General features: G+C 39.8%; 1 pseudogene; it reads right to left on the bottom strand.

The window, feature by feature from the left end:
- Positions 1 to 7,137: 7,137 nt before the first annotated feature.
- On the bottom strand, positions 7,138 to 7,681 carry LOC122915634 (annotated as a pseudogene).
- Positions 7,682 to 8,378: the final 697 nt, after the last annotated feature.

Raw genomic sequence — 8,378 nt, 5'->3', positions numbered from 1 at the left:
AATGTCTATCAGCGGGGAAGGGGGTTTAGAAGTTGTGGTATATTTTACAGTACTACTACTCAAGAGTAAAAAGGAAACCCACACACATGAGGTTCTGTGGATAAATCTGAAAACCATTACACTACATGAAAGAAACTAGACTCAGAAGAGTATGTACTATTTGGTTCCATTCACATGAGATTCTAGAACAGATAAAACTAATCCATAATGATAAAAATCAAAAGAGCTATTACCTGGGGTGGGCAAAGGGGGAGGGAATGACTGGAAATGAGCAGAAAGGGATTTTCTGATGAAGTGAAAATGTTCTAAATATTGATTGTGGTGGTGGACCCATGAGGGTATGCTTTTGTGAAAACTCAAAACTGTACACTTAAGATCTGTGCATTTCGTGGAGTATAAATTAATCCTCAAGAAAAAGTAAACTTAGGGGTGCCTGGGTGGCTCAGTGGGTTAAAGCCTCTGCCTTCGGCTCAGGTCATGATCTCAGCGTCCTGGGTTCGAGCCCCGCATCGGGCTCTCTGCTCGGCGGGGAGCCTGCTTCTTCCTCTCTCTCTGCCTGCCTCTCTGACTACTTGTGATCTCTCTGTCTCTGTCAAGTAAATAAATAAAAATCTTAAAAAAAAAAAAAGAAAAAGTAAACTTAGAAAGAGCATACCTGCAGGGAAGAGACAAAGTACTAAGAAATGAGTCTTCAATGATGTAGTTTCAGCCTTGACCCCCAGTACACAGAAAAATTGACTATATGAGTAAATGCAGTCTAATTAACATACTGACAGTGTCTTGGAGATTAGCAAATGTACAGGAAACATGAGATACCACCAGAGCTTCCATTTCTACTTTTTCCCTCTAGTTCTCCGTGAATCTTACTGGATCCTCAGGAGCAATTGGGGAACAGACCCATGTGTATGTTTTCTTGACTTTTCTAGAAGTTCTGAAGGAACTATAGAAGCCTCCCCATAAATAAGAGGCTAGACAGAAGATTTTTCCTCTATGAGGGCTTACACTCTCATCCAGAGTTACCATATCTCAGAATTTCAGAGGATTCTTGAACACCAACACATTATGCTTAAGCAAATTGAGACCCAAGACAGTAAAATGGGTTTCACCAAGCTCCCCTGTCTGTCAGAACCTTGTTAGGACTTTGCATCTGCTGCATTTATCTCCTATGACTTACATGTAGCCAGTGCATCCAATAGGCACTCAGTAAATGGTTTCACAAAGTGCATAGTGGGATCAGGAGAAGTTAACTCCCTTTCAGGGTAGTGATACATTCAAAATATGCTATAACAAATTCATTCATCCATACAAATTAAAATTTGTTGAATCATGAGGATTTTTATTTTTTTACAACTAGATATTTTTCTCCCAGGTAATACTTTTGTTTTCCTGGGTTACACAGGAGAATTTAAGCAACTGAATTGAACTATCTGCTTTAATTTCTAGTCTAGGAAAGGTAGTATAACAGAAGGAAAAGACAGAGACCTGGGGCTAACTTATCCTAGCTTCTGAGCTAGAACATGTTACTTAAAACCACTCCACATCCATAGGTCATTAATTGCCTCCCTTGCAAGCTTGTTGTGGGAGGCTAAGACTGTGTCTAGCATAAGGCTTGGCACATAGGATCACAAAAAACAGATGCTTTTCATAATATTAGAGCTTGTCCTTTCTCTAGTTGCATGGGTCAACTGACCCTGAGCTCCATCACCTCCAGCCCATTGTCCTTGTCCCATTCTAAGTCTATTCTAGGTCAGAGCTTCAGAAGCAAAGTAGGTCATGAGGGCTGTCTTCAGCCAAAATGATGAACCTATGTTCTGGTGCAGCTTTAACTCAGGCTGTTAGGGAGGTGAAGAAGAATGATGCTTCATGTATCAAAAGCAAGCAAACAAAAGAGGAGACGGGTAGCCTGAGCTCCAAAATTCAAACCTAGACCAAGTAACAATTCCAAAACAGCCTCAAACTGGGGCACAGTGAACCATTATGTAACCAGAAGGCTCCTTTATTTATTCCATTGGCAAACATTTCCTGCTTGGTTTTGTGTAAACATGGGTGCAGAATTTCCTAGCAATCGTATCTTCTGTGGGGCCAACTATCATTACCCTGTTTTGTCGGAAGGTTGATCTCATTGTTTTAGCACTTTGCTTCTCCCCCTCACACCAGACACTTGGGTTAATTGGCTCCATTTAGGGATGAGGGGTTAGAGTCAATGCTTCTGGATTAACACCACCACAAGACTGAGTTGTCCCAAGCAGCATCAACACCATGAAAAAACCCTTCCCCCGAAGAACTTGAAGCTCAAGTAGTTCCTCAGCTTTTCTGAGAGGTGGAAAGAATGCAAAGATACATAAGGACTTTATCCAGGTAGGGTTACGCCTTGTAAGTCTTTGTGTACATGAGAGAACTTGGTATGCTCCAGGAGTTCTTCTAAGAACTTCACAAATATTAAATCATTCCACGAATATACACAACCCTATAAGAATCACACTATTTATTCCCATTTTACAGATGAGAAAATTGAGGCAGAGGGGATGAAGATGATAAAGTTAATAGATGGCAGAGCTTATTCAAGAATGTGTAGGCAGGTGAGCTCTAGACTCTGTGGTCTTATCCACTATGCCATACTATCAAAATACAGTTCCTAGGAAGAAGGAAGTGGAACAGATTTGAAAGGTCCTCCATGTCATTCCAGGCCCCTGCCTCACCAACATGCTTCTCTCACATGACAATAAATACATATTAAGAACCACCATGTCTTGAGTTATGTCCTAATGATTCAGAGCTGAATAGGACATGGATCCTATCCTCTAGACCAATATGTTTGCCACTAGACACATTTACCTAATTAAAATTAAATAGTATTGAAAATTTGTGTACTCAGCTGTACTATGTGCATTGAAAGTGCTGAATAACCACACATGGTTAGTGGCTAGTGTGTTGGACAGTATACTATATAGAATATTTCCATCACTGCAAAAAGTTCTATTAGAAAGCAATATTTTAGACCTTTGCTCTTCAGGGAGCTCTACACCAGCAGTACCAATCCCTGGGAGATGGCTAAAAATGGAGCATCTCAGGCCCTGCCTCAGACCTACTGGAGATTAGAATCTTCATTTTAACAAGATTCCCAGAAAATTCATGTGTAATTTGAAGTTAAAGAAGCACTGTGGTCTAGATAGAAACTCTTTTCTGCCTGTAATTTCTATTTTACCAATAATCCCCTTAATTCTTTTTACTGCACACACACATACACACATGCGTGCGTGCACGTGCCTCATTATTCCCTGCTGAAGTATTAATTAATAACTAAGATGTTTACATTCAAATAGCATGATTCCTCCCTCCCTAGAGCATGTGCCCTATAATAAGTGATTTAAGAACCAAAGCTGTCCAAACTAAGTGAACAAAAAGATATTCTTGGGATGACAGGCCATGAGTTCTGTCTGATATTCCCTCAAATATCTAAATTTAAGGAGAGTCTGGGCAGAAAAGCTTAGAATGGAAGGGTGTAGAGAAACTGAGTCTGATTACCAGACCATGTGGATACCAGTCTTGGATCTCCTCTAAGTAATTGAATAGGCTTGGGCAAATTACTAAAACCCTCTGGAGTTAAGTTCCTCACCTATAAAATGAAGGAGATTGTGATGGTCATTTCCCAGATCAAAGCCTCAAAGCCTCTTTATTCCAATGGAGCTGGGGATAAAGGAAGCAAAAGGAGGAAGAAGTAGTCCTTTGAGGTGGGGTGTCAGCCATGGATAATGGTGAGGGAAGGATTATTTTACTCACATATAAAGAAATCTCACTATAAAGAGTCTTCCTTCATAAGCGGAATTCAGTATAGAACGGAGTCATCATGGACCCTGTATCCAATGGGGTAATTTCAGGTTTATTATAAAGTGTCTCCTAGAGCTAAAGTGATTTCTTTAATGATCTCCACCCCTCTCTATAGCCACGCCTATTACCATGTGATTTGGGGGCTCCTCCCATTGAGAGGTATAGTCTTCCTTCCACATCCCCCCTCCACCCCAGCCCCTTTTAGTTCTACCATGAAACTTTGTAGTGTCCTTCTCTGACTCTAGGAATGGCCCCATGACTTGGTTTAGCCAGTAGAAAGAAGTGAAACGATGTACAAATTCCAAACCTAAACCTTAAAATGCCTTGAGTATCTCCACCTACTTTCTTGAGCCTCTACCATCAACAAGCAAGCCCAAGCTAGTAGGCTAGAGGATGAAAGATATGAGGAGAAGAGCTGAGTATTTGCAACTGACCCAGCAAAGGTCATCCTAGATTAGCCACATCTAGCAGATATGCAGGCATGTGAGTCTCCAGCCAAGATCAGCAGAGGTGGCTTGGCTTACCAACAGCTGAGCCTAGATGCGTGAACCATAAATGTTTAATTTTGCATGCTACTGAAGTTTTGTGTCATCACACTGCATCATTATAGCAACACATAACAGGCATGCTTTCTATTGTGTCTTCCTAAAAACAGAATACAGATCTGTGAATGAAATCATCATTGTAACAGCTAAGCTCTTTTCATCCATTTCTAATTTAATGCTCACAACTACCTTATGAAGTGACTTCTTAAAAATGAGGAAATTGAGACTCATAAAGGTTAAATTATTTGCTCATAATCACATGGCCTATAAGTGTGCAAGCTAGGATTTAAACAAAGTTGTCCAACTCCAACTCTGACCCAAACTTTTAAGCCCCAATGTTATCTAAACACTGTATGATTGTATGAAAAGCCACTGGCTTGAGTATTTGTTACTTAAGAGTTGAATAAGTCATGGCTCTCCATACATCAGTTTCCTCAACCGTAACATGAGGAAGGTGAACACATTGATTTGTATTTTTCTTCTATTGCAACAACCCATTGTTCTGTAAGATTATGAGTCTAGTTCTCTATGTTTAAGACTCTTCTGACTGGAGCTGTAGAGGCATATCTTAGAGATTTCATGGTATCATTCCTAAAAATTTTGGACACATATCCAAACTGGAGTTCTGCAGTAATCTCCATTTCCTGCTCGAAGTTAGATGAGCTAAATTGGAAACTCAAGAATGAACATAGGATATAGAGTATTCTCAAGGGCCCAAAACCTAAGGAGCCTGATGGGTCTTGCTACCATCATGACTCTCTCTTAAAGTTTATGCTAAGCCAGGGGGAAGGGGGGTGGGAGGTGGTTGGGGTGGATAGGCCATTAGGGAGTGGTGAGGGTAGGCAATAAAAGGGATGAGATAGCAAAATTGTACATATACATGAATATTGATAACTAGCAATAATAATAACAATTAACATTTATGAAATGAGTACAATGAACTAGGTACTTGTTTTTTTGGTTTTGTTTTTGAACTAGGTACTTGTGAGTGACCTGGAGATGCACCACACAGACCTCTCTTTAGGAAAAGCTTACTATTTACCTGTGGATGTGCCTTCTACACACAGGCTCTAGCTACCAGTCCCTTCAGGGTCTTCCTCAATCACACAGTCCCCAAGCTTAAGCCACACACTTTCTTGGCACAACCCACATCAAATGACTGACCTGTGAAGACATTTAAGGGAGTGGTCATCTTGACCCAACTCAGGAGAGCTCTGAAAGACATCATAGCTCTAGAGTTCATGCCCAGTTGACAGGCTTTTTCAGATATGCATCATGTTTTAATTTCTTTATCCCAGTTGTACTCTCTAGTCCTTCCTTTCCCAGGCATTAATCTTTTTTTCCCCTTTTTTAAAAAGTAGACTCCACACACAATGTGGGGCTCAACTCATGACCCCAATATCAAGAGTCCCATGCTGTACTGACTGAGCCAGCCAGGTGTCCCCACAAGTGTTCATCTTAATAAATATCTTGCATCTCAAACTCTGCTTCAACATCTGGTTCCAAGACCCAAAGACAAATTCACTATAAGAGTCTGTGGTTAGTAGGTACTGAAATCCAATCCATTCATCTAATGAAAGTACTACTTTGTTTTTTTTTTTAAATAAATAAAAGATAGAAAGAAAAAGGAAGAAAGGAAGGGAGGGAAGAAGGAAGGAAAGGGGGGAGGAAGGGAGAAGGAGGAAATTAAGAGAAATTATGCACTTCTCAAGATTTACAATTCACTACCATAGGCTCTAAGAAAATAGAATTTGTGACACATTTGGACCATTATGGAAGTAGTAGTCAGTGATTAACTGAACACCAGCCTAGATAAGGAAGCAAGAGATGGAAACTTCTTTCTGTTCTCATATTGCTAACAGTCTTTCAGGTTCTAACAGGAGTAGAAGTAGGGCAATAAAGAAGAGACTTGGGGCAAGTTGGAACATGAATCTCAGTAAGTTCTGCATGAGTTTCCAGAAGTTCCTTTGTTCTTTGCTCTCTTCAAATTTATGACACCATTTTTATAAGAAGCAATAATAAGGAATGCATATTGATCTTTTACTATGTAACAAGTAAATGTGCTAAGAGCTATACAATATTATATCAGTCATCACTCAAAACAACCTTAATATAGTGAGGTAGGAATTATTGTTCAACAACTACCCACTCGGTCTTCCTCTTTCCATGGGAAAAGCATAATTATCCACCTCCTCAGTGTTGAACTTGGCCATATGACTTGTTTGACAACTGAAATGTGAATGTATGCAAGCGGGGGTCTGACTGAAATTGCTAAATGATTTGGCTCATTCTCTTGTGCTTCTGACATTCCTCCTTAGAGAACCACTTCTCTTTCAGCCTTGTACCTTCAGAGGCAATCTGAACACAACTATCAGCCTAAGAGTTTCACAGTTGATCTACAGACCCCTGAAGGAGAAAAAAATATTTATGGTTATAAGCCACTGAGATTTGGGAAGAGCTATTTGTTACACACCATTATTGTAGTAAAAGAGGATTAATATGTACAAGTTCTATACTTACTCCCATTTTCAGATGAGGAAATTTAGGTACAGAGAAGCTAAATGACTTGACCAAGTTTACATAGCTATATTAGTGGAGAAGCTGGAATTTAAACCAAGCAATAAAATTCTTTAACTGTGTCCTTAAGTCCTATTTTATATTGCATATAGTGCTTAAGATAAATACTATCATTTCATTCTATGTGAAATGCATTGCTTCTTTTTTTCTTCTCTTTTCTTTTTTTTTTTTTTTAGTTGTTAAATGATTCTTTACTGAAATATTTTCCTTTATAGTTCTTAACTGGCTGGGCAATCCACTGTACCATTATTGATGTCATTAACAATGTCATGAGAATGGTTGTCATCGACATTGCAGCCTACAGATTGGGCAGTCCTCAAGATCTTTTTAATGGTTCCAGAGAATTCTCTGGCTAAAGACTGGTACCGCATCTATTGGTCAATGTTGACAATCTCATCAAGAGTGGTATTTCCACAGCACTTAAAGTCTTTCTGCTACTTTCTGTCTGATGGTAATTCCTTGAGGGCTTTGATAATCAGGGCAGAGGCAGAAGGTACCACTTCAATCTGACCCTGTCCTTTCTGAATGGTCAGTTCCACTGTAATCCTCAGACCATTCCAATCACTGGCTGCCTTGCTGATGTCATTAACAAACTTGTTTGGAAACAGACCCAAGGGGCCAATCTTTGGGGCCAGGGCAGACGTGGCTCTGATTTCCCCAGTGATGAACCTCAGGTACATGACTTTGATCTCATTGGGGTCAAACTTAGGTGGCATAGTGGAGGTGGTTGTTGTCCAGTGAACCTGGATTTAGGATGACCAAAGTCTGTTGCACCTTCACCTTCACCAAGTCAAAAGCCAAAAGAAGCTGAAGTGCCTAATTTCTATGTCTTAAGAGATTGTTGAATTTCACCTCAAAACAAGACTCAGTTATTTTATTTCCTGGTCTTTCTAAGCATTCTCAGATGGTTAATGTCTGTGAATGGGCCAGCATTTAACATATTATTACTGTGAATTTTGTACCAAAGAAATGATGCTAAAATGTCCAATCATTGGGATGCCTGGGTGGCTCAGTAGCATCTGCCTTTGGCTCAGGTCATGATCTCAGGGTCCTGGGATCAAATCCCACATGGGGCTTCTTGCTTAGCAGGGCAACCTGCCTCTCCCTCTCCCTCAGACTCTCTCCCAGCTTGTGCTCTCTCTATCAATCTCTCCCTCTCTCTCTGGAAAATAAATAAATAAAATCTTAAAATAAAATAAAATGTCCAATCATTGGTTCAGGAAATATGTGCATTATTTCCATTTTTAAGACATGAGTTATTATTGAAACACACCTGATTTTCTTATTAATGAAAACTTGGGGCAATTCCAACTTTAAGGGAGATGAGGAATAATTGAGAACAGGCGAATGTCTAAGCCTGTGTGCTTTAAGAGATTTAAACCATTAAAAGAAAGATATGTAAATGAGGAACTATAACTTGCATTTAAT

The sequence above is a fragment of the Neovison vison genome, chromosome 8, assembly GCF_020171115.1.
Source record: "Neovison vison isolate M4711 chromosome 8, ASM_NN_V1, whole genome shotgun sequence".
Taxonomy (NCBI): domain Eukaryota; kingdom Metazoa; phylum Chordata; class Mammalia; order Carnivora; family Mustelidae; genus Neogale; species Neogale vison.
Note: the sequence above shows the minus strand (reverse complement) of the source record. Positions and strands in the feature narration are given on the sequence as shown.